At 34.3% G+C, this 27482-nt stretch overlaps 1 protein-coding gene across 1 annotated transcript in view; it reads left to right on the top strand.

Moving 5' to 3' along the window:
* The window catches only part of DTNBP1 (dystrobrevin binding protein 1), a 171407-nt gene that overhangs the window by 92922 nt on the left and 51003 nt on the right, over positions 1-27482 (top strand). The gene's annotated exons all lie outside the window — the stretch shown is intronic.

Below are 27482 nucleotides of genomic sequence, written 5' to 3' on the forward strand. Positions count from 1 at the left end.
TTTTTTTCCACCATCCTTAAATTTTGCTTAAAAGTACTTATGTTTCAAGGATCTTATTTTAAATTTTTTTCCAATGAAGAAATAAATAGTAAAGAAAAGACGTTTTTGGTAATTGAAGAAAAAAAATGATCTTGGGGCAGCTAGGTGGCGCAGTGGATAGAGCACCGGCCCTGGAGTCAGGAGAACCTGAGTTCAATTCCAGCCTCAGACACTTAATAATTACCTAGCTGTGTGGCCTTGGGCAAGCCACTTTTGCCTTGCAAAAACCTTAAAAAAAAAATTGATCTCCAAAAAATTTTCAAAAATAGCTATTTTAAAACCACTTTTGAATTTCCTGCATTCTTCCCCTCCCAACATCCTCTAAAGAGCAAATTTAGCACTGCAGATAGTTAAAACTAAATTTAATTGACTAGGTTCCAAAATTTCCCAAGTGCATTTCTTTCATAAGGGTCAAGTTCAAATTCTACCCATTCCACATATGAGTTGACTAAGCAGTGTTATTGAAATAATTTGGCTCTGTATCTTAGCAACAAGAATGCTTTCTTTTGCCCAATTGAGGCAAATAGTTCATGCAAGTCATAAAAATATACAAAACTTTATAGGGGTGCAGTAGAAAAAAAGTTTTCAGAAATCCTGTATACTTTTTCTTCTTTTTTTTTTCTTTTTTAAGGTTTTGGCAAGGCAGTGGGGTTAAGTGGCTTGCCCAAGGCCACACAGCTGGATAATTTTTTTAAGTGTTTGAGGTCAGATTTGAACTCAGGTACTCCTGACTCCAGGACCATATCTCTATCCACTGCGCCACCTAGCCGCCGCGGTTGTATACTTTTTAATGTAATACCTCATTTGTCTTTACATGTGAAGCAATGAAGTTTCCATGATTCTTAAAAAGAAAGATTTCTCATTTTTTTTTAGGTTTGTTGTTTTTTTTACAAGGCAAATGGGGTTAAGTGGCTTGCCCAAAGCCACACAGCTAGGTAATTATTAAGTTTCTGAGGTTGGATTTGAACTCAGGTACTCCTGACTACAGGGCTGGTGCTCTATCCACCTAGTCGCCCTAGATTTCTCATTTAAATGTGGCTTTTATATAGTCTTGCTTTCATTTTAAAAATATCTTAATCATTAGCAATTTTTCAAAAAGATACTGTTTTTATTATCCTATTGATGCATCTTCATATAATTTTAAGGATATTTATTTACGCATGTCTAAAAATCTGCAATTAATGACAAGGTATTAAAGAGTATTAATTTTATTGTCATTTGCATATATTAAATTGTATCAACAGCACTGTGACTAATAATTAAAATGTATGACTTCTGATACAGTATAAAATTTGCTAGAATAAATATGACAGCTTTTGTATTGTAAGAGATATAAGTTTTGTGTAGGAAAAGAAATAAGACTACCTGAATATGGGTTGCTTGATTTTCTTTTTCTTTGTCTCTGTCTTAAAATTAGGCTTTGCCTATTCCAATAATTTATCTCCTCATCTCTCTCAATTCTGATAATCATGTTTACATGTTATTTGATAGATTTGGCAATGAGAGAATTTGATAGAAGTTTGAGAAGGAAATAAAGGTGAGGAGGGCTACTGTTAGATGTTGCTGATTGTATATACTGGCTTCTTCCATACCTTACCTTTTAATCTCTGAATCTAAGAGCTGAAAGGGACTTGGGAGTGATCCAATTAAATCTTTATTTGAGAAAAGGTCTTAGTTATGTAACATTTGACTAGTGGCCATCTACTCCTCTGGAATCATGCAGAACAGATCTAATCTTTTTTTTTTTCATATGTCAGCTATAATTACTCCTGCCCCTCCTTATTCTTTTTCCCACCAAGTTTGGTGGAACAAATTCCATTTGATTACTCTCACTTGATTCTCATGAGATAGGGTTTTCAATCTTTTCATTATCCTAGTTGCCCTCCTGGGGGCACTCACCATCAGTTGGGGAATGGCTGAAGAAATTATGGTTTGGAAATATTGCATAATATTATTACACCATAGGAAATGATTAAAGGGACCATTTCAAAGAAATCTGGGAAGACTAAAACTGATGCAGGATAAAGTAAATAGAATCAAAACAATTTATATAACAACATTATAAAGAAAAAAAACTTGAGCACTCTTGATCAATATAGTGACCATCCACAATTCCAGAGAACTGATGAAGCTTGCTTGACAGGGAGGTGATGGATTCAGAATAAGACGGGTGTTTTCAGATATGACCAGCATAAGAATTCATTTTGCTTGATTATGTGTGTGTTTATTACAAGGAAGAAGGGGAAAGTAGAGATAAGAATAAGAAAAAAGATAAAAAAGGATAGAAGGTTCTTGAGCACATTTTTAAAAATGCACAGAAGAGAACAAATGAAAGACCAGAATTAATCATAAATAAACAAGCAGATTAAAAAACAATATGTTGAATTTATTATATATTTAAAAAGACAAGCAAGCTGCAAATAATAGAGTTTAGTGGTCTCATAAAGAATTTTTATTTTCTATTCTGCTATTAATAGGAAAATATTCAATTTATCATAAGTTCTGAAAAAAACAAAAATTTTGAAAATAGAATATGGCAGTCAGAAATAAAAGCAGTGCACCAGATGTGGTCTGGCCAAGGAAGAGTATAGTAGAATTGTCACATTCTTTTTTATTTTTATTTTTTGCTTCTTTAATGTCATTTTCTTTTTCTTTTTTTTTAGAAAGATTTTATTTATTTTGAGTTTTACAGTTTTCCCCCAATCTTGCTTTCCTCCCCCACCCTCCACAGAAGGCAGTCTGTTAGTTTTACATTGTTTCCTTGGTATACATTGATCTAAATTGAGTGTGATGAGAGATAAATCATATCTTTTTTTTAATCTTTTTTTTTGCAAGGCAATGGGGTTAGGTGGCTTAATAAGATAATTCTTTTTAATTAAAGGTAATAGTCTTTGGTCTTTGTTTAAACTCCACAATTCTTTCTCTGGATACAGATGGTATTCTCCATCGCAGATAGCCCAAAATTGTGCCCTGACTATTGCACTGATGGAATGAGCAAATTCTTTAAGGTTGATCATCACCCCCATGTTGCTTTTAGGGTCTACAGTGTTTTTCTGGTTATTCTTATCCACGTTCTTACACTTGTTTGGAACACTGTATTTATTTTAATGTATCCTAAAATTGCATTGTGTATTTTTGCTGGCACAAGGGTTCCACCTCCATAGTTCAGAACTCTGAAATTGCTCAGTTTGACCTCAGCCTTTTACTCCTTCATTTCTTCTTATGCCTCACCTCACCAAAATCTATTCTAGATCATTACTCAAACTTCTAGTACATAATTTTATCCACTTTCCCCAGTCTCACTCCCATTTGTATGACATTGTTAATCATCTAAATGTTATACTGTCTTCTGCCTATAAATCTTTTGCCGCCTTGTCTTATTATTCCAGACACCAACCCTGGATTATTCCTATCACCCCATCTCTCTTCTCTTCAAGTATACTTTTATACTGTAGAATTTTGCTATTGACACAGTCAGGCTGCCTCTGTCTACTACAAATTTGTTAGCTAACCTCAATTAGGATCCCAACTTCTCCATGAAATCTTTTTTTTTCATCCTGTTACCTATCATATTTCCTACTACTTCTATTCCAAATTTTTTCTCTTTAAATCATCTATACCACCTTTTAACCATTTCTCTTTCAGCAGAAGTTCTCATCTACTTTACTTGGGAATTTACAGTCATTTTTGAATTTTTTTTTTGTGCCTCTTTTGCCATTTGACCTTATTCTGTTTTTTAACAGTATTATATTCTTCAGTATTTTTTTTGTGCCTCCTTTCCAGAGCTATTGACTTTTTTCATTATTTTCTTGCATCATTCATTTCTTTTTTTAAATTCATAGCATGCTCTTCCAGAAGTTCTTTTTGGCTCTGAGATCAATTCACATTCTTCTTTAAACCTTTGGATTTGCCTTTTTTTATTTTGTTTTCTTCTGAGTATGTGTTTTCATCTTCCCTGTCTTCATAGTAACTTTCCAAAGCCAGGATTTTGTTATTGATTATTCATTTTTCCATACTATTTCTTGATTTATAACTTTATATTATAGTTGGACTCTGCTTCTGGGATGGAGAAGGCATTGTCCAAATTTCAGCTTTGTGCAGCTTTCTTAGAGCTAGTTTGGGAGTCTGTAAGCTTTTGGTTCTTCTATCACCTTGGAAGAGGACCATAACATCATGAAGGTGATGCCCTGACGTACAAAGTGACCACCCTCACTTTCTTCTCTAGAGTCATCTGAGACCAAATAGTCACCTGCGAATCAAGACAATAGGAGATGATTCTTAGTGGTACAATCTAAAGAAAGGTGTATTTACTACTATCCTGGCTTGTGCTTTTGTCTGAGAGCATTCTTTTCTGGCTTGGAAATGTAACCAGGGTCCCTGCAACTGGTATGTTAGAATTCTTCTTCTTGGTATTGTGACCCAGATCCAAATAGGGGTAATCCAACAGTCTTGTACCCAAGGCCAGCAAAATGACCCCTATAGTCTTCTGACTTTTCTGACCCCCTTATCATCTATGGATTGAGAGTTCTGGAAGCAGCTGCTGCTGCTATGGTTGATTTAGCACCCCCCCCCCAAGACCTGCTGCTGGTTTCCTTTATCGAGCTCTAGACATTTTGCTCCACTCTCACGCCTGTGCAGATCTTTCCTGCTGATATAGATTGTCTTAGACTGGAAAATTATTTCACTTTGACCTTTTGTGGCTTTGTGTTGAAACATCTGATTAGCCATTAGTTTCACAACCAAGGAGGCTTTAAATCAGCAGGTATAATAAAAAATGAAAGTAGGGGGCAGCTAGGTGGCATAGTGGATAAAGCACTGGCCTTGGAATCAGGAGTACCTGGGTTCAAATCCGGTCTCAGACACTTAATAATTACCTAGCTGTGTGGCCTTGGGCAAGCCACTTAACCCCATTTGCCTTGCAAAAAAAAAAAAAAACCTAAAAAAAAAAGATGAAAGTACTAGAATAGGGCAACTGGCAGATTTTAAGAAGAGGTAGAGAGAACCATGAAGGAAAAAGTAATGTCTTAAGATAGAGACAGCTTATCAAAAGAAAAACTAGACCTAAAAACCTATGGGTTTTTCAATATTACTCCCTCTCATAATAAACAAAATATAAATTAAACCAACTCTGAAGTTTTATCTCACACCCACAAAATTGGCAAAGATTATAAAATATAGAAATAGTTTATGTTGAGGAATTGTGGGAAGACAAGCATACTAATATACTGTTGGTGGAACTGTGAAGTAATCCAAATGTTCTGCTAAACAAGAAAAAGAAAAAGTGACTAAATTGCTCAAACCTTCTGAGGCAGTGATTCTAAGGGTAATATAGCCCTAATGAAGTCAGATATAGAAAGGTTCAATAAATATATTAAAATATTCAGAATTAGGGGTGGCTCAGTGGTATAGTAGGTATAGTAGATAGAACACCAGCTCTGGAGTCAGGAGTACCTGAATTCAAATCCGGCCTCAGACACTTAATTACCTAGCTGTATGGCCTTGGGCAAGCCACTTAACCCCATTAAAACATAAACAAGGAGTATGAAAAATTCAGAAAGATTTGTATGAACTGATGGAATGAAAAAAGCAGAACCGAGACAATGTTATATGCAGTAAGTGCAATAAAGTAAATTTTTTAAAAAATTAGCAACCAAACTCACATTTATTGCAATGTCTAATCTTAGCCCCAAGAGAACAGATAGTGAAACCTATACCTCCTTTCATTAAAGAGGAAGGAAACCATGGGTGGGCATATTGTATATGCTATTAGATGCAGCCCCCCTACTCATTGGTTTTGTTTAACAGTAAGGAAAGGAAGCATTTATATATCATTTTAAGTTTATAATATATACCCTAAATCTATTCTTTTATTTTGAGATTTTGTGAATGGTTATTACAAGGGAAGCTTCAAAGATGGGACATTTTGCTAGGAAATGATTGAGGTATAAAACCAAAGGTCAGCTTTAAAAAAATGCAAAAATTCATGACTAACAGGTTTTCTCAAGAATTCAGGGAAAGGGGCAGCTTGGTGGTACAGTGGACAGAGCACTGGCCCTGGAGTCAGGAGTACCTGAATGCAAATTTGACCTCAGACACTTAATATTTACCTAGTTGTGTGGCCTTGGGCAAGCCACTTAACCCCACTGCCTTGCAAAAATGTTAAAAAAAAAAAAAAAGAATTCAGGGAAAACTGATGGACGCAAGGAACAAGAACTAGAAAGTCCTCAAGTCTGACCATGAAACCCTCCTAATCAATAATATCCAGTAGGGGCGGCTAGGTGGCACAGTGGATAAAGCACTGGCCCTGGAGTCAGGAGTAACAGGGTTCAAATCCAGTCTCAGACACTTGATAACTACCTAGCTGTGTGGCCTTGGACAAGCCACTTAACCCCATTTGCCTTGCAAAAACCTTAAAAAAAAAATATCCATGGTTCCCTAGTTCATCTAGAAGAAAATATAAACTCTATTGTTTGTCTTCTAAAGTCTTCCACAACCTTCCTAACCTTTCCAATTTTCTCATACTTTATTTCCTTCCTCATATTCTGTAATCCAGCCAAACTGTTCATCTCACTGTTGTTCTGGCTATGCTCATCCCAGGGGGCTTTCTCAGAATCCTTTCTCATTTGACTCAGGTCAAATGCTGCTTTCTGCAGTTCTTTCTCAGTCTCTTCCGTCTCTTCCTTTCCCATTCCTTCTCTCAGAGATTACTTTTCATTTATTCTTCATATGTCCTGTAGGTAACAAGTTATTTACATGTTATTTTGCCCCTTAGAATGTGCACAGGGATCATGTCTTTGCCTTTGTTTGCACAATGCCTATCAAAACTTAATGAAAAGATTTTGGTTGCATCATTCTCTTCTTATCTTTGCCATTGCCTTTGTGTACCAATTCTGAGGATCCTCAGAAGCCCCATATTTTCCTTTCTGTAAGGTGAACGCCTGTAGTGCAAGCCTCTTGTTTTCAACAATATTGATTTAAATTTTCTATGATACCTAAGTCTTAGCATTGTTATTTTTTGTATGATTTTGTCTTCTTTTAAAATTTTTGTTCATATTTGATGACTTTATATTAGATATGCTATTTATCAAAGGTATCTGATATAAAGATTTTTTCCCCTACTCAAAAATATCCCTCCTTATTCTAGTCGTGTTGATTTTTGTTTCTGTGTGTGTTTTTAAACTTTTTTTGGACAGGATCTATAATTTTTTTAAAATCTTAATGTCTTTTTTCCTCAAATTACATATAGAGATACTTTTCAACAAATCAATCCCTTTCTTCTTCCCTCTTTCCCCAAGACAACAAGCAATCTGATATAGGAGCACAATCATGTTAAACATATTTCCTTATTAGTCATGTTGAGAAAGAAAAATTAGGACAAAAAGGAAAAAAAAACATGAGAAGGAAGAAAATAAGTTTAAAAAGTAGAAAATGGTGTGCTTTAATCAGCATTCAGATGCCATAGTTCCTTCTCTGGATGGGGATGGCATTTTCCATCTCAAGACTTTTAGAATTAACTTTTGATCATTGTTTTGCTGAAAAGAACTTAAGTCTGTCATTGGTGATTATTGTACAATGTTGCTGTTGCCATATACAGTGTTCTCCTGTTTCTGCTCACTTTACTCAGCATCAGTTTATCTAAGTCTTTCCGGATTTTTCTGAAATCTGCTTACTTATCATTTCTTAGAGAACAGTAGTATCAGGACCTGTAATTTCATTAGAGAACTCTGTCTACCAGTGCAGATTGGTATCATCTTTGACTTAATTTTCTGGAGTACTGACTTACCCAGTGTCACACATCAGTTATGTATCAGATTGGACTTAAATCAGTTTTCCAGACTTGAAGGTCAACACTTTGTCTTTCTTTTAATTTTATATATTTGTAGTTACTTATTTTGTGATCTCTTTGAGGTCAGAGATTTTTTTAAATGCCTTTGATATCTTCCTTTCCTTCAGACATCAGCTCAGAGTTCAGTTCAGATAGAGATTTCCTGTTAATAAAGTTCTTCAAATATTCTGAGGTTATGGAATGAAGTCTCAGAACATGGTCAAATTTCTTGAAAGATATCTGTAATTACTCAAAAGAATTTGTCCTGCCTATTCATAGAGAAAGGACCTATGGATGCAAAACAACCACAGCACAGATTTCAACATGTATTTGAATGGATACCATATAAAACTTATTCAGTAGTATATATAACTGGGACATATACATAGTGTAAATGAACATCAAGTTAAGTCCAGAGTTGAAAAGGAGGAATGGAAGGGTTGAAGTGATTTTAAGAAATTGAGAAACTCCTTTATTGATCACACAAGCTTTTCACGGAAGCAAGGACTTTTCTTTTTTTTTTTTTTAGTGTTCTCTTAGAAAGATTCCATTTATTTTGAGTTTTACAATTTTTCCTTATTCTTGCTTCTCTCCTCCCACCCCCCACAGAAGTCAGTCTGTTAGTCTTTACATTGTTTACATGGTATACCTTGGTCTAAGTAGAATGTGATGAGAGAGAAATCATATCCTTAAAGGAAGAAAAATAAAGTATTACATAAGATAACTTTTTCCCCCCCTAAATTTAAGGTAATAGTCTTTGGTCTTTGTTCAAATGCCACAATTCTTTCTCTGGATACAAATGGTATTCTCCATCACAGATAGCCCCAAATTGTCCCTGATTGTTTCACTTATGAAATGAGCAAGTCAGTTAAGGTTGATCAACACCCCCATGTTGCTGTTAGAGTGTACAGTGTTTTTCTGGTTCTGCTCATCTCGCTCAGCATCAGTTCATGCAAATCCCTCCAGGCTTCCCTGAATTTCCATCCCTCCTGGTTTCTAATAGAACAATAGTGTTCCATGGCATACATATACCACAGTTTGCTAAGCCATTACCCAATTGAAGGCCATTCACTTAATTTACAAATCTTTGCCACCACAAACAGGGCTGCTATGAATATTTTTGTACAAGTGATGTTTTTACCCTTTTTCATAATCTCTTCAGGGTATAGACTCTGTTGTGGTGTTGCTGGATCAGAGGGTACATATGCACATTTTTGTTGCCCCTTGGGTGTAATTTCAAATTGCTCTCCAGAAAGGTTGAATAAGTTCACAGCTCCACCAAAAATGTATTAGTGAAGATATATCTTTTCAATTACTAAGTCATGCTGCTGAATTTCAGAAAGACATGGAATACAGTTGTCACTAAAGAAATAAATGTTTCACCTGGTGGTCAGTGGAAAAATGTATGGTGGGTATGAGTAGCTGCAGCCTACAGCTTCTGTCAAGAATAGGAGCAAAAGACATTGTCAAGGGCTCATATAATAGGGGGGAAATGGTAGATTACATGGCAAGAACATGTTCAACAGAAACAGAGGAAGGTCTCCATTATGTTCAGTGTATGTCCTGTGGTGAAGTTTTTGAAGGACATGCTCAAGAATCACTCAAAATGGTCAGACAAGGATGGATTGTAATTTTTATCATTGGAAGGAACTGCCCCCAAACTCTAAAGATCCTAAATATTTTAATATAGGGGTCTTTATCCTGTCCTTTATTGTTTCCTAATAAATTCCCCTTCTAATCATGAATATGAAATTGACCAGTTTTTTAAATCTTGTATATATATTTTAACATATAGAGAACTCTGTAATCAATTTGTCATAGTATATGACTTAAAATGCAAATCTTAACCTTTTCTGTGGAAAACTTGTTTTTATTTCTTATTGAAAATTACAATATGGAATTCCATTGCTTTTTGGGCTCTCTTACTTAGGTTATTCCGCCAATGTACTTTTCTACTTTTCAACTAATCAAATATACAACTTTATAATATAGTTTGAAATCTAATAATGCTAGAAATCCTTCATTTTTCTTTCCACCCTTGTTTTCCCTTAGATTCTAGACCTTTCATATTTTTAAATTATTTTGTCTAATTTTATAGAGTAACCCGTTAGTATTTTGGTTGATATAGCCCTAAATCTGTAAATTAATTTAGGTAGTATTGCTATTTATAGTATATTGGTACAGTTCATGAAACTATTGTAATTATAAGTCTCTCTAAGTTTTTCTATGTTTTAACAAACGAAGATTTTTTTTCTTGTTATATATCTATATTAGTTCTAGGTTAGCTCTGAAATATTTTATGAATTTTGTACTTGTTTGGAATGGAATTTCTTTTGCTGTCTTTTTTTTCTGGTTTTTGTCAATATTTTATTGAAGTCCTAATGATTTTTATGAATTCATTTTATGTCCTACTTTAATATTAATTATCTTACTTTCTTCATTGATTCTAAATAAACTATCATCTGAGCATGTTTTTTTGCTAGTTTTTAATACTTTTAATTTCTCTCTCAATTCTTTTCCTTAACATTTCTAAAAGTGAGAAAAGAAGCATGATTGGGAAAACTTCTGGTTTCCATGTTTACTAATAATGCTAGTGTTTCTCATTTTAGGTATTTATTTTTTACATATCAGGAAAGAATTTTATATGCCTGTGCTTTTTTTTAGGATTTTTGCATGAATAAGTGCATGATTTTAGAGAGAATTTTTTATTTGATTGCTTTCCCTGAGAGAGGGATCAGAGATTTAGAGTTAGAGGGAACCTTAAAAACTGTTTGCTTCCTTCCCCCACCACCACCATTTTACAGATATGGTGCAAAGGCCCAGAGAGGTTAAGTTACTCAGATCCCTATCATTTACTCCAAAGTCAGCACTCTTTGCATTAAACCATAATGCATTGCTGCCTCCACTTACCTAGACAGTGTCCATGCATCTGTTCTGGCACAAATTAGTTAATTTAGTTTTGTGTTTAAGGACAAAAGTTGAGGTATAGAAGGAAGAATTGTGAAATTGTGTTGAAGAGAACCCAAACTGCACCATGCGCTATCTCCTATCAGCCTCCATCACAGTTCTTTGCATATATTAAGTTTTCAATAAATAGTTATTGATTGGACTCAGTTCCCTTTGCCAATTCTAATATGAACAATGAAAAGTAATCAGGTTGTTTTATACATTTTTGTTGTTTGTTATTATACTGTTTATTTTCCTAATAGTCAATCCCTATTGAATCCCTAGTATAAATCCAAGGGCATAGCTTTCCACTAGGTCCCAAACCTAGTCAATCACAGAGTAAGACCCTAACTAGTTTTCAGAAGCAGAAGTTGAACCTATGCCTATCTAACTCTTGCTCCAACGCTTTTGGTTTAGTTTAGTTGTGGGGGGTAATCAGGGTGAAGTGATTTGGGGTCACTTAACTAGTACATGTCTGAGACTAGATTTGAATTCAGATCCTCTTGACTCCCAAGGCCAGTGCATGTCACCACCCAGCTGGCCTGACTCTAGTTCTTGTTAGTGGAAATAAGGCCATGGACAGAGTGATTGAAACTACTTAAGAATATAAACTTTTCAAACACATTAGAAATATCTATTTGAGCCATATTGCTTTAAGATGTAAGGCAGTATCCTAGAGTTTTGAAGTTACAAGAGACTTTAGAGATCATCTAGCCTAACCATCACATTTTATAGATAAAAATTTGAAGGTCTAAGAAGTTAAATTACATGTCCAAAATGATACTGCTAATTAGTACAACAGAACTGGAGAACCGAATTTTCTTCCCTCGCTTTTGCTTTTAGTCACACTACTTTTAAATGTGATAATAGTAATTATAAATGATTCTTTCACATTTCTTGGTGAATTTTACTCTATGCCTTTCACTATGTTCAGTGTACTAGGAGATCTAGAATTGGAAAGTCCAAATCTAGGCCAGAAGTGGCTCTTAGGACTACTGTGTGTGATTTGGAGAAATGATTTCACCTCCATAAAACTGTTCACTTATTTGTAAAGTGAAGTTACTGATACCATATGGCATCTGTATCAAAGACTTATGAAGCTAAAATGAGTTAATGTTACCAGAGCACCTTATAAACTAAGAATAGGGTGAAGGTTGCAAAAGAGGTGTTATTTAAGTTGTTATAAGAAAATAGTCTACAAAGTAGAATGAGTTTTCTCTCAGTAGCTTCTTCTTCATGAGCTGTCTTTAGTCTGGACACTCACCTGCTCAGGATGCATAGTGTTTCTTTTACAGTAGGAGTTGGGCATGGATGGCCTGAGTCTCTTTCTACTTTTGGACTGTTTTTCTGCCAAAGTTGTTTTCTGACAGTTGTTACAATATCAATTGCTTTTTGTATTTTACTACTAAAATAGTCCATAACATAGTTTTTCTCACTGACTTGTTAGTCTTTACACAAAAAAGTTAGTGAGGTTTTTTCCTTCTCATATCCTCTTCTCCCTTTTCTTTGGCCTGTCTTCCATTTCCATATAACTCATTTGTCATTTCACTGAATGTCATCAAATCATAAAAAAGTAAACCAAAAAATTAAGATTGTATAGTCTTTCAGTAGAGTCAAACTCAAATTAAAATAGAATCCTAGTTCATACATAAGAATCCCCAAAGGCTGTATATTGTCTTAGTTTAAAATACTACATTATCTGTGTTTTATTGTAATTATCATTATTTACTTTGTTAAATATTTCCCAATTACACTTTAACATGGTTCAGTCCCACTTAGGAGTATTGCATACTTACAAGACCCAATTGTGTTTGATCCAAATGATTCTGTTTTTATATACATCCTCACTGGAGTGGAGAAAAATACTTTGTCTTGCTTCTACTAATCTAGCTAGAGATCAGAGGCAATGTTTCAGAGTGTAGAAGTCTTCTTAAAGAAAAAATCATTTTTTTATAACAAATGTTTTGGTTAATGGTTATATCAGTCACAGAACTGGAAGACTGAATTTTCCTTCCTCTTTTTCTTTTAGTCACACTACTTTTTGCAAATCTGCCACTTACTATCTCTGTGACTGAGATAAATTACTCTACTTCTTAATACCTCAGTTTCTTGGACTAGATGATTTCTAAGATCTCACAATGTTTAGAGTCCTAAAAACTAGGGTAAGAGCCAGAGGATCTCTTGTAGTGCACTGATAAATTGGCTTTGTCAGATTTGTTTATTGGAAGACAGGGAGGGCCTGATCTGGGCAGAAGAGAGGGAAGGGGCAGGAAGTTTTCTTGATAAATGGGGACAAAGAATGGCAGAGGGCTCTGTGTTGAGAGGGAGCACAAAAGCTCTAGGCCTGAACTCTTAGTTTCTTACCACTGCTATAGTATAAAGACTGGTGGGTCACATAGTTTTCTTTCTTTTTGCTTAGTCCTAACTCCTCAAACACAAAATGACTAATATGTGTTAACATATTAAACACAAATGTACATGCACAACTGTGACCAAACTATTTACCATTGGAGGGTTGTGGAGTGTGAAGGGAGGTAGTAGAAAAATGTGTAACTTTATAAACATGCAAGTGGATGAATGTTGAAAATTTTTTATAACACCTAATTGGAAAAATAAATTTTTTTTAAAAAGTGGTGGTTAGGGTCATCAGGCAGGTGTTGTAGTCTAAATTCTGATGCAAGCTGGCATTTTGACTGTAGACAGAAATTAACGTTTATAAGAGAGAACTGGGCTAGAACTGCTGTAAGAGCTTTTAGATTGTAAAAGATTCTGCTGCTTTGGGCAGCCTTTAGACCATTATGAATGCATTTTCTCACCAGAGATAAACTTGTTCTGTACCCATGTGACTGAGTAATAGTTGATATAATGTTCATACATAAGAATTAAATATACTATTTTAAATAATGTGATATTTTTCATTTAGCAGATATGGTGTTCATAATTATAAACATTGTGATGATTTAATTTAAAGTTTCTAAATATATATTTACATATACATAGCATTTTCTAAGCCAGTGGTTATATTATGCTGCATTGGAGAAGCCTTAATGGCTAAGCTCTATTTAAAGTGAAATGGGAGGATCCATGTAAATAGAATCTCTTGAAATGAATCGTTTATTTAGCTTTATCATGATTTCTTTGAAAAGTCAGGTCTCCTCTTGTTTATCAAGCTAACTGCATCTTTGTGTTTGTATTGTCTATTTTGACAGATTGCTAGCCTTTTCAATCCCCCCCCTTCTTGAACTGCATTTGGTACATCCCCAGATTTGTGCATATATCCCTGTACACTAGAGATCCTAACAGCTTGCATTTAGCTTTTAGAAGGCAGTGTGGTTCACAGCTTTTCAGTGCATCTCTTTGGTTGTATAAGTGACAAACTGGAAACTAGAAGACTCCATATAGTTCCTTGGGAAAAACCAGCTTCTTGTGTCAGCCTCCCTTCCTTTGTTCTCCAGCCCAGAAGATGTACACCAGTGGGACTGCCTGGTGACTGGAGGTTTCTTTTGGACAGCTCTGTGTTTCTGTTGACTTGTTCACTTTTCACAACCATGTCATCTCCAGGACCCACGGAAAATAGTCAGAGGAATACTTGTAGGTGGAACTTTATTTTCTGTTTTTTCCTCAGATGTCTTTATTTTAAATTAATTTTTAAAACAAAATCTCAATGCTGAAGTGCACTATAGCATTTATATAGCTTGGTTTTTAATATATTGCTAAATGGATGGAATTAAATTTGATTGGAACTGAATAAAATGAGTAGCTAGTTGTACATCTTAATGAGAATATTGTTAGTTTCTTTTCATTACTAAAAATTAAGGATCAAGTTTTAATGCAAAGAAAAAACCAATGAAAGAATGTAGCATAGAGAACTGGGACTTTTACTATTGAGATTTTCTTTCTGTAATGTCATCAAGTGAGGTCTTCATTTTATAATATCAGGTGAAAAAACAGACTTTTTTGAGACTGAATTAATATTGATAGATAAAATAAAGCTTATCAAGAAGATAGGGTCAGGTGTTAAATGAGCACAGCTCTTAAGGTGAATAGCTAGAAGAGAACTCAGCTTCCTTCCTTCACTTTCCAGTTTGTTGTTCTTTTTATGAGAAGTAACATAATTGAACATGTGAATGAGCCATATCTAATTACAGTGTGTCCTGGTAATTTAGTTCCTATTATTATTTAAGTGATTTTATAACATTTTTTCCTTGGAATTATTTGCATACATAATAAAAAGATTTAAACATAATAATATTTTTATAGACACTAAAACTTCAGAGATAAAAAACTATTAAAGCAGTTACTATGTTTTGGCACCTGTTGGACAGAGACCATGGTTTTAATAGATTATCTCTGTGTGAGGTATTTACATAGAAAAGTTAGATTAATGATGAATTTCTTTAATACCTTTGATGCCTTTAAAAGAAGTTAATTATTGAATAATTTATTAATATTTCTATAGTTATAGATGAGGAATAATTTGTTATTTATTACAATTTTTAAAAGTCTTAAGGACTCTATAGTATATCTTTAAAATGGCAGAAGATAAGTGGTATCTTGACGTGCTGTTAATCATAACATGGTGGAGAGAATTCTTTTGTGAATTTTTAAAGAAAAAAATAGGAAGTGTGTATTTGGCTTAACCTTAGCCTATCTAGATAAATTTTTTTATCATGCTACCAGATTTGACTAAGGGACATCACACTAGAAATAATATTTATGTTTGTTATATTCCAGAATAGCCCAAGATAATTATCTTCAGCTTTTATTGCTTTCAAATTTAATAAATAAACACACCTGTATATTTGTCTAATATAAAAACCTTGTATTTATTTGAAAGGCAATAGTCTTTCAAAATTTGCTGTCTCATATTTGTATTATTGGTAATTATATATAATTTAAATGAGTAACATAAGATACAAATAGTTATATCTTATGACATTGTTATTTATCTTAAGAAATTAATTGATTTTTAATATTATATTAGATTGTGACCTCATGTATTTTGTGAGCTTTCCATTTATTAACTTGTTTAGAAATTATGCTGATTGATATAGACTCTTTGGGGAGGTTGGCATTTAAGTCAAATGTTACCCTTTTGGTTTTTAAAAATAATCATACTATTGAATGTATAGAAATTATTTCATTCATAGTGTTTCTCAAAATATAAATGCTATGTGATTTTTTCAATGTAAAGGAAGGATTAATATTTGAAATCATATGCAGATATAGCCATTTTCTTTCACTACCATTTCCTAGAGCATCTGACTGTAAAAATTAGTTTTTGGAAAGACAAAGTCAGATTCCATGAAAACTGAAAACTTTGTTAAAATTGTCTAAATAAAGAAGTAATTGGTTGAGTTACTAGAAAACTATTCTCTCAGATTTTTGAATTCCATTTGGAACTTTTTCCTTTTTTGTGTCTAAGATTTAATAGAGAAGATTTATATTATCCTAAAAGTTGGTCTTTGCATGCATACACACACACACACACACACACACATGATGAGCATATGTTTCTAGGGCAAGAGAGGAGTTAAATGTGCTATTCATTTTGGAGTTTCATTATTATGGGTTATTCCTCTAACCTTCCTTGTGGGGGTAATTCTGTTTTCCTTATAGAAAGAAAACAGATAAATGGAGGAAAGTTAAGACATAATTTGAGTATTTATAAAGAATAACATTGTTTTACAATGTAACAATGTAGAATTCTATAAATTGCTTGAAATTTTTTACTTTTCCCCTTTAAAAAAATGTACTTAAAAACATTTGTACATTGTGTTAACAAATAGGTATTTAGTCAATGTTGTTTATTTTTGACATTGTAATCCTAATTGTAAGAAGCATTTGAGATAAATTTAGTAATTTTAAGATATGGCAAAATCAAAAGGCTTCTTTTAGGAAGATTTAGCATTCCTACTTAAGCAACCTTATTGTTTGTCATCAGAAATAATAAATATAATAGCTTTTCCTTCGAATAGTTATATGAATATTGAATTTCATACTATTCCAAAAGTATTATTTAATCAGCAATTTTTTCCCTCTGATGCACATTACAAACACTTTCCTCCCCCTCTCCAGCCCCCACTGATCTCATTGATTCCATGAGAATTGTGGACAAAAAATTGTTTTATAATAACATAAAATCTGTTAACCTGTATTTGAACTTGTAAACCTTTAGTCAGAATGTTTTATTTATACTTATCTTTAGTTAAATTAATAAGATATAGTATTTATAGCATCAGAATCAATGCAAAAATTCAATTATTAATAATCTGATTTCTATTAAAATTTTAACAAAATGAAATCTATCCAATAATAGCAGAAGACTTTAAAAACTAATTTGGGAAATTTGTTGGCTTCCTCAAATTTTTCCATGTACTGCTTTTTTAGCATATTTCCTTCTCTTCCCTCCTGTGTTACTCAATTTGGCACTACATTGGACAATTCAATCAGTAATTATTGAATAGCTCCTATTTTGCAAGGAATGTAAGTCTCTTGAGGACAGGGACTTTCACTTTTGAATTCCCTCATGCATGCTGCAGTACCTTGTACATAATAAGTGCTTAATAACTATTTGTTGAATTTGAGTTGAATGTGTAATCCACATTTAAACTGTGTTGTTCAGACCAAACATTTAGTAAATAATGCAAAACACTAATTTGAGTGTGTTTTAATTTTTAATTTTTTTTAGTTTCAATAAATTTATTGTTTTCAGAGGAAAATTTTCCTCCTGTTCTTGCCAACTGAATATGACTTTCTGATTGGATTAAAAAACAACAAAAATGGTACCAGCTCTAATATGAGAGACTTCCTACTGTAATTAACTTTATTGATTTTTTTTAGTGATATATTTTTAAGACTACTTGAACTATATCTGAATAGCCATTAAAAAATAATTAAGGCTTTCCATTTCAAACAGCTGAATTGATTGTGCTTTTTATGTAGATTATGTCATCTATCATAAAATCATTAATTCTAAGAAATGGAAAGACCTTTAGAGATGAAAAGGATCTTAGACCTTATCAGTTCTAATATCCTAACCAATAGAAATTCCTTCTGTTATATCCTTATCATTGTATCAGCCAGCCTTCTTTTTGAGTAGTTCTAATGATAATGATTTCATTAGTTTCTGAAGCAGCAATTGCATTTGTGAATAATTCTAATTGTTGTTTGTTTTTTACACTAAAATAATTTTTTTTTCAAAAATTTAGTTCTTGGGCAGCTAGGTGGTGCATTGGATAAAGCACCGGCCCTGGAGTCAGGAATTCAGATCCGGTCTCAGACACTTAATTATTACCTAGCTGTGTGGCCTTGGGCAAGCCACTTAACCCCATTTACCTTGCAAAAAAAAACAAAACCTTAAAAAATATTAAGTTCTTTCTATCTTTCTAGGAATACAGATCATCTCTGAAAAAAAATGAGGATTTATAGATTTGGGGCAATAATTCTTCTTGGACATTTTGACATAGGTTTTAATATAAAATCTTCTTTTCCTGACAAATGAAATTGTATTGTCTAAAACTTATTTCATAATACTAGGAAATTCAAGTGAAATTGCATACCATATACACAGTGATTTATACATAGTAGGTGCTTACCAAATAGTAGTTGAGATGGGATGAAGACATAGATACATAAATATATAGTATATTTTTTTTGTCTTTTAAACAAAGTTCTTCTTATATTGAGCCAAAACCTATTTTCCCATAGCTTTCACCCATTGGCGTTAATTCTGTCCCCTAAAGCAGTGTAGAAGACATATATGCTCTTCCTCATGACAGCTCTAAAAATATGTGAAAAGAATTACATCTTCTGTCTTCCAGGATAAATATATCTAGTCCCATCTTCCATTCCTCCTACAACATGGTTTTCAGACTCTTTACCACCTGGTTACTGTTCTTTGAAGGCTCACTAGATCATTAAGATCCTTTTTAAAGATATGAATTCAACAATCAAATGTAGTCTGACCACTTACTGTTTTCTTCCATTATTTGGAAGTAGTATTTCTATTAATGAAACTACTTAGCTTTTGTTGTTCAATCTATAGTAACTGTATCATACATTTTGATTATACTGAACTTGTGGTCAACAAACCCTGCAGATCTTTTTATATAAATATCAAATCAGTGCTCTCCCAAATTCTTGTAAAATTGATTTTTAACCTTGAATTTTGTAGTTTTGTTGTATGAAGAACTTTATTCCCAGTTCCCTCTTTTTCTGATATGTACTTCAGCTTTCTCCATGCAGGTAGTCTTAAATTAACAAAATTGACAACTTCCAAAGTGATATCTTCTAGAAGTTTATTTGTCAAGCAAGTCAGAATACATTTCCTCATAGGAACAAGGTATTCAAATGATTAGTTTGCAAGATCAACTCACATAAGCTTATTTGACCCATAGTATACAAAATTAAAATACTAATAGTAATGTAATGCCTTATCGATATTTATGAATATTGATACATTCCAAACACATGCCAAGTTCCAACTTGGAATGCCAGGAACATAATACCTTACATTTCTATATGGGGAACTGGAATTTTCCCTATCCTACCACTTAAGATGTCTTCAGTGACCAGTGGTGGTTAGCAGTTTGGATAAGAGTTCTGAGTTGAGGAATAGGATAAAGATTATTTAGAGTTAGGAGTAAGAACATGGGTTCGTGAAGGATAAGAAGCTGGGTGAGGTTAACTTACTGAGGAAATAGCCAATCCAACCAAGGCTATAGTCATGAGGGCCTATGGAAAATTATGCCAAAATTTGGTTCCCCAGAGAAGTTCATCAGTATTGTATATAACAGTGTGCTTACACAGATTGTGGATGATGGTTAATATTCTCGTGTTTTCCCAGTCACGAGTAGAGTGAAACAAAGCTGTTGCCGGCTCCCGTGCATTTTATGTTATTTTTCAGCAATATTGTCAGACTTCTTCAGTGATGACAAAAAAATGGCATCAAAATCAGCTTCTGCACTGGTGGCAAACTATTTAACTTGAAAGACAAAAGTATCAAGAAAGTTGATGCATGATTCTTTCAAGATGATTGTGTGCAAAAATGTATGGTTAGATTCTCTGCTGCTTATGTTATTTTTGGTCTAACAACACCATTAAAGTAGTTTCTCTACCAGTAAAACATATACATACATATATATATAACCATCAGTTACAACAAATGGAGAAGTTTTGAATACTGTGGATAAGTTCATTTACCTGGACATTATACTTTCCAGAAATGTGCATATAGATGATAAGGTCTCTGTGTACATTGCCAGAGCTGTTTGGGAGTGTTAGGGAAACTCTGAAAGAAAGTGTGGGAGAGAAGAGATATTAGACTGCCTATCAGACTGAAGGTCCTCAAAGCTATTATGTTGTCCTCTTTGTTGTATGCCTGGAAACCTGATTAGTCTGCCAGTAAACTGAAACTGAATGTCTTCCATTTCAGAATAGGAATATTCTGAAGATGGCAAGATAAGATTGCAGATAATTGAGGTCCTTTCTTGAGGGAAACTGCCAAGCATTCAAACTATTGCTTGAATAGCAAATGTGTGTCTGCCTAAAAGACTATTTTATGGAGAACACACAAGTCAGGTGCTTCCATGGAGATCAGAAGAAGCAATACAAGGACAACAAGGTCTTACTGAAGAACTTTGGAATGTGGGGGGGGGGGGGCTGAGCATTCAAGCAAACACAGTGCAGAGGTGTGGAGATGAGAGATGAGTGTTATTTTTGATGAATAGTATATTGGTCAGTGTAGCTGGAACTTAGACTACGTGGAAGGGAATGAGGTCTTAAGAAGCCTGGAAAGATAGAAAAGGATCAGGTTTTGAAAAGTTTTAAATGACAATCACAGTAGATTCTAGTTGATCTAGAGATAAGAGGGAGCACCTGGATTTCAATGATGTGGTCAGATCTAATTTTTAAAAGAATCATATATGTAACAAAGTAGAGCATCTATTAGATTCTGTAAAGACTTGAGAGACCAGGTAGAAATGGTAATAGTTGATAATAGTTGAGGTGAGAGGTGTAGGAGATTTAAAGTAGTTTGGTAGCTGTGTGAAAAAGAAATATATATGAGGTATATTCTGAATATAACAAGATAGTACTGAAGTTTCAAATCTAAGGAACTAGTAGGGTGGTGGTAGCTGAAAAGGATTAATAAAGTAGAGAAGAATGGGTCTTTACAAGAGGAATTAACCAAGGTAAATTTGATAAACTTTAGCAAGATTATATATGGGGGGGGACAGATGGGAAGAGTCAAGGATAACACTTAGCTTGGGAGCTTAGGTGACTGGAAAAATGATGGTGTCCTTGACAGTAATATGCGAGCTAGGAAGACTAAAGAGTTCAGAGGAGAAGAATAAGTTCATTTTTTGATATATTGAGTTTAAGATGTTCAAAAGGCAAATTGGACACATGAGACTGGAAAATCAGGAGGGAAGATAGGGCTAGATAAATCAATTTCAGTTTCAGATAAGATTTATATTGTTGATAAATGTGATTCAGTGAGATTACTAAGTGAAATAACAGAGGAATTAGAGAAGATGACCCAGGACAGAACTTTTGGGAACACTCAAAATTAGAGAAGCTGAAAGGGAAAAAGTATTTATTCTCATGTCTAACCCTGACTTTTAGATTGTGATGGGTGCCAGCCATGTTCATCCATATCTCTTTCTTCTCTTCCCCCACCAAGTTCTTATACCTTGGAGTCCTGGATTCCAGCCCTGTGGATTGCCTACTCTAAACATTTGTGTAGGTCAAGAAAAATGAAATAAGTGAGGCCATATTTGACCCTGAAACTAGAAATGGCTCATTTTTAGCCTGGAGTAAAGAAAAAAAAAAAACACAGCAAAACCCAGATTCAGTTTCTTTCTGCCTTTGGAGAAATTTATCCAAAAATCAATTAATCAAAAAGTACCATTGTAGAACAGAGTAATCTTTGTAAGCAACTTCTGCCATACTCAATCAGAAAAGCTCTAATGACTAAGGCTCTGGCAGTGGCTCCAGAGACTGCTGTTCAGGCTCTAGTCTCCTGCCTCAGCTGCTCAGATGCACATGCCAATACCACTATTTGCTGCTCAAGTACTCCTGCCCCAGCTTCAGTGCTTAATCTAAAAACATTTGCATGCTGGAAGTCAATCTTGGTCTTTTTACTGCCCTTGCACCCAGAGCAGAAATCAGAGTAGTCTACATTGCTCAGGGAGAAAGAAAAACACAATCAGTCATGCTCCAAATCCTTCTCTCTCCCTCCAGGGGCCTCTCTGAAAAGAAGTTAACATTTCAAATTCTGTTATCCTATCAAAAAGGAGTTTCTTCCACTGATAAATATCATAGCCCATCTTGACATTTCCATCTTATATGTTCTTTGTCTATGTCCTTCCATAAATACAACCTAGAATATCTATCCAAGGTTAGATCTGAACACTGGTGGAAAACTTAATAATCCAAGGCAGAATGAGTGGAAATATAACTATTTATTACAAAAAAATATTCATTTTTTTATGCTTTGTTTTATTTTAAATCTAGAGATGCTCCTTCATCACCATCATTGAATATTTATCAACATTCACTGTTTATGCAAGTGTCCTGAGGAATGGAACTTGATGTATTTGAATAAATTCATGTATATTTGAAAAATGAAATGACCTACAGCACTGTTGTGTTTCCTCTTCCTGTTTGCTAGCTGTAGTATGTATTCAACTTCTCTGATGAAATTAATAGGATTTTCAAACTGATATGGATGATTTACTTTGGATCATTACTTTTAATTCTCTAGTCTGGTCTCTGCATTAATTCTCCCTGGTCTCTGCTTTATTTTTGCTTCCCTTTCTCCTATTCTTTTTTGTTTACAGTACTATGTTTAACTTAATTCAGCTTCTTGATTTGGAAATGTCTCTTTTCATCTATCATCTTTATCTCCTAAAAAAAAGAGAAAAAATTGTGCACAATATGAGATCAAAATCTTCTCTGTCTTTTGCAAACATTTTTTGAGGGGTAGGAGGAGAAAGAAGAGAAATATAAAAAGACAATGTAAAATTTTTGTATTTTTCAAATATGCGTAAACTCATTTGTTGTGTAAACCTCCAGAGGTGTAAACATATCTAAAACTGAGTGATTTTCACATTTCTGTTCACATCACTGTTCAGTTTATCGTGTGTGTGTGTGTGTGTGTGTGTGTGTGTGTGTGTGTGTGGTATATATATATATATATGTATATATATATATATATATATATATATATATACCTGACTTTTTCTTTTTTGTTCTTCTAATTGAATTGTTAACCTTTAGAGACAGAAAGAAGCCACCTTTTATGTTAAATGTAGAGTATACTGCTTTAGAATAACTAATGAAAATATTTATAGAATGATAATCCCCTGCTGTTAATTTTCAGAATATCCCCAAACTTTCTGCTTAGAGTATTTTTATAATCATTCAACTCATAGACTTGAAAATGTAAAATAATGCTATTAATTTGAGAAAAAATGTTCAGGTCATTGAAATTGTTAGTCATAATTTTTCCTGTATAAGTTTAGCATTCAGTCAAAACTTTCTTCTTCCATAGAATTAGAGATTAAGAAGAAAAACTCATTAATATTATGGTTTAGCAAATGATTCATTAAGCTTTAATATTATGTTTTTTAGTTTGTTAGGGTCTTATTTGGTTTTATGTTTGGGGGGGTTGAGCTTCTGAAGACTAAAATATTCTAAATCTAAAACATTCTAAGTTAAAAATATAGTATAATCTATTTTTTTTCCTTTTGAGGAAGTGTAAATGAAATGTTTAAAATACTAGTTGATTGATTGGTCATTGTCTTTCATTATCAAAGAGGACCAAAATGACATCACCATGTTAGTCAAACTGCAGTATGTCTGAGTGTGGTTGATCGGATTAATATGATCATGTAATGCCCTACCACAGGTCAGACACAAATAGTCCATTGTGAACATCATGGTTGATTCTGTAGGCTTGCACATCTCACATTTCTTTTGAGCTGCTTCAATTCTGCCTTGCTCATAGAGTGCAGCACCCCTACTGATGAGGGGATGCCATGCTTGGTGGTCCTGTGCAGGTGTCTCCCATGGTACCCAATCAATTCCAGAAATTATGAGAATCTTCTGGTATTGCTTCTTCTACCTTCCCTGTGAGCACTTGCCCTCTGTAAGTTCTCCATAAAATAGTCTTTTTGGCAAGCACATGTCTTGCATTATAACATGTCCAGCCCATCACAGCTGTGCTCTTTTTAGTAACATTTGAATACTTGACAGTTTAGCTCAGTGTCTTGTATCTTCTCCTGCCAGATGATCTTCATTCAGAACCTTCCTAAGAAAATTAAATGGACATAGCACTGGTAGACTGTGCAGGTTTCACAGGAAAATAGCTATAAGGTTAGCACAGCAACTCTATAGACCTTCAGTTTGGTAGCCAGTCTAATACTTCTAATACTTCTCTGATGAAATTAATAGTCTAACACTTTCTTTCGGAGCCTCCCAAATACTGAACCAGGTCTGGCGATGTAAGTGTCAACCTCATTATCAATATGTACCTCCTTGGAAAGGATGCTGCCTAGGTAAATGAACTTGTCCATGGTACTCAATGGTTCCACAAATGAGATGGTGTAGTGCCGGCTGATGGAACATCTGTATTTTCTTGGTGTTAATTGTTGGACCAAAATTAGCACAAGTAGCAGAGAATCCATCCATACTTTGTTACAGATCAAAATGTACCAACACTCCCTCTACTTTGTGGCTTGTAGCCTCTTCATGTTGAAGAATTTAGCAGCAGAGTGGTAGCTGACCTTGAGGCCATGTTCATCCTCAGTAAAGGCATTTGATAACATGGCTGACAACATCATGCTGAAAAGTATGGGAGCTTGGGCACATCTTTGTTTTACTCCAATGATGACTGGGAAATCTCAAGAGCATCATCCACTATTCAGAACCTGGACAAGCATGCCATCAAGAACTTCTATGGGCAACCAGATTTTGACATATTTTCCATAAGCCCTCATGACTGACAATACCAAAAGTCTTCGTCAGATCTACAAACGTTGTATAAAGACCCCTGTTCTGTTTCTGGCATTTTTCCTGCAGTTGTTGGGCAGCAAACACTATATCAACTGTTTGTTGAGCCTTTCAGAAGCTGCACTGGTTTTCAGGGAGGTGACCATTTTCCAGGTGAAGATCAACCTATTAAGGAGGATTCTGGCAAGAATCTTACCAACAGTGACTAAAAGAAAACCAACCCTGTGATTGTCAAAATAAATAAATGGACAGTAGAGGCATCCTTGAACTCCTGAAAGTTAATCTCTTCATGCCAAAGAACCTGAAAAATTTCAGTCAACTTTTGTATGAAAAATGGACTCCCTACCTTGTAGATCTCAGCTGGAATAGAATCTTCACCAGGTGCTTTGCCACATGAAAGGAGCCTATTGGCATTCAAAACCTCTTCTTCATTTGAAACTTTAGCTAGGGATTGACTTCAACTTGGGATAAAACGGTCAATGACTTCTGCATTGACTGATGATGGTCTGTTAAGAACACTAAGGAAGCATTCAGCCCTTCTCTCTAGGATGTTCAGCCCATCTCTCTAGGATCATGTCCCTATATCATTGATCAATGTGGCTCCATCAGCACTGAGTAGTTGAGACCAGCCTATGTCTTTGGATCATAAATAACTTTAAAGGCATCATAAAAGCACTTTGGATTGTTACTGAATTTTATCTGGCTTCTTAGTGAGCCAATTCTGCATTTCAGTTGTACTTTACTTTTGATAGAATTAATTGCTGCCTTCTTAGAAATGGATGAACTCTCCTGCTGGTAAGCCCTGTGTTCCCATTTTTCATTTATTTCCCCATCATTTTCTACAAACTAGGCTTGATGTTTGCTAGGTAACTAGATGAGCAAATGTTGGTCTATACACACCAATTCTCTGAAAGTTGTCCACTCCCTCTCTGTTCCACTGTTGCCAACTATCTGTGGGCTCTACTTTTTATACAAATTAGCTATAAACTGTTCCTGCTCAGAGAATCACTCAAATCTTTTGATCTTAATTCTTCTGATAGTCATTTTGACTTGGGGTCACAACTTCAGTTGAATGTGAATATTTAGCTTGGGAGAGGATGAGTCTGGGATCAGTCCAGCATTCTGCACCGCACATATCACTCTCATATCATGTTGGTCTCTTCTCATTGCAATCTCATTAGTTTGTTAGATGCCAATGTTTGTTTTGGGGGGTACCTCTAGGAAGTTTTTTTGCATTTAAGTAAATGGAAGACAGAGTTCATGATGAGAAGGTTGTGATGCATATATCTTCAGTAGTAAGTGACCATTGCTGTTGCTGTTTCCAATCTCATTTTTTCAAGGACTCTGTATCTTGTTTGATAGTCTACCAGTCAAATAAATCTTAATGTTTTTGTCTTTTCTTTGTTGTTCATTTATATGTAACTCTTTGTGCCTCATGGACCGTACCATTCATAGAAGGGTTTGGGGGAGGGGGAGCAAAGATACTGAAGGGATTTGCAAGTAGAGATTGAGTGATTTGGCCAGGGTCACACAGCTGATAAGTGTCAGAGACCTGAACTCAACTCTTCTGACCAAGCTGCCTTCAATAACTAAATTTCTTCAGGCTAATAGTTTTCTAGAAGTAGCTAATGCTATATATACACTACTGCTCAATCTGGCTCCTAACCCTATCTTTAGGTTAGCTAGTAGGCTTTTCATAATAAGAAAGCTTGATCAAGCACAAGACTAGAATTCAACACTATTTTACTATTTTTCAAGATTTTGTGTAGGAAGCAATTTATTTGATAGATTTTCCCTGCTGAGGTATTTACTATTTTAAATCATTTGAAGATGTCTTATAAAGGCATAGAATACATTTCTGGGTGTTTTTGGAGTTGAACCTCTTTTCTCCAGTTGAATACTTGATTTACAGATGTTTGTATAGTTATGTCTTCATCATTCTTATATTTTATGTTTTATCTAGAATTCATGATTGTGCTGCAATGTATAGGAGAGTAGTTATATAGTACACTATATACCTCCCCTCATTGCCACACACACAACACTATGCACCTACTCCCCAACACCCACTTATACACATACATACATATATACATACATATATCTCCCACACTCATGTTTATACATACTTATATACTTATATACATGCACACAGAGACATTCACACGTATAGACACATAGACATACACATACTACTTCTGAATTTGATCTCCACTACTCACCTACCTGCATGAATTTGGTCAAAGCACTTAATACATCTGTAAAGTAAGGGATTTTAATTAGATAATCACTTAAGTTCACTTCTAGATGTAAATGTATTTTCTGAACCTTTATTTTTCTCTAAATATAGAGAGTACAAATATTCTTGAAAACATAAGAGAAGTTGAAAGCATTAAAAAGAGGGGAGGATGGAGATAATGCCTCATGGATCAGTGACCTAAAGTCTTTCAAAGGGATTAAGACAGAGATTTACTGTGACAGCATAATACATTTTGTAAAGCCTATAATTTAAGTAGATAGACAGGTCTTTGAATAAATTTGTTCTGTGCCTTACTAAAACCTTACCTTTGATCAAATATACAAGGTTTTAAAAATTGTTCTTACAATAGAGGTAGATACGACTTAAGGTTAGATTTCTCAGATTGAGGCATTAAAA

Source organism: Macrotis lagotis, chromosome X, assembly GCF_037893015.1.
Source record: "Macrotis lagotis isolate mMagLag1 chromosome X, bilby.v1.9.chrom.fasta, whole genome shotgun sequence".
NCBI classification, from domain to species: Eukaryota; Metazoa; Chordata; class Mammalia; order Peramelemorphia; family Peramelidae; genus Macrotis; species Macrotis lagotis.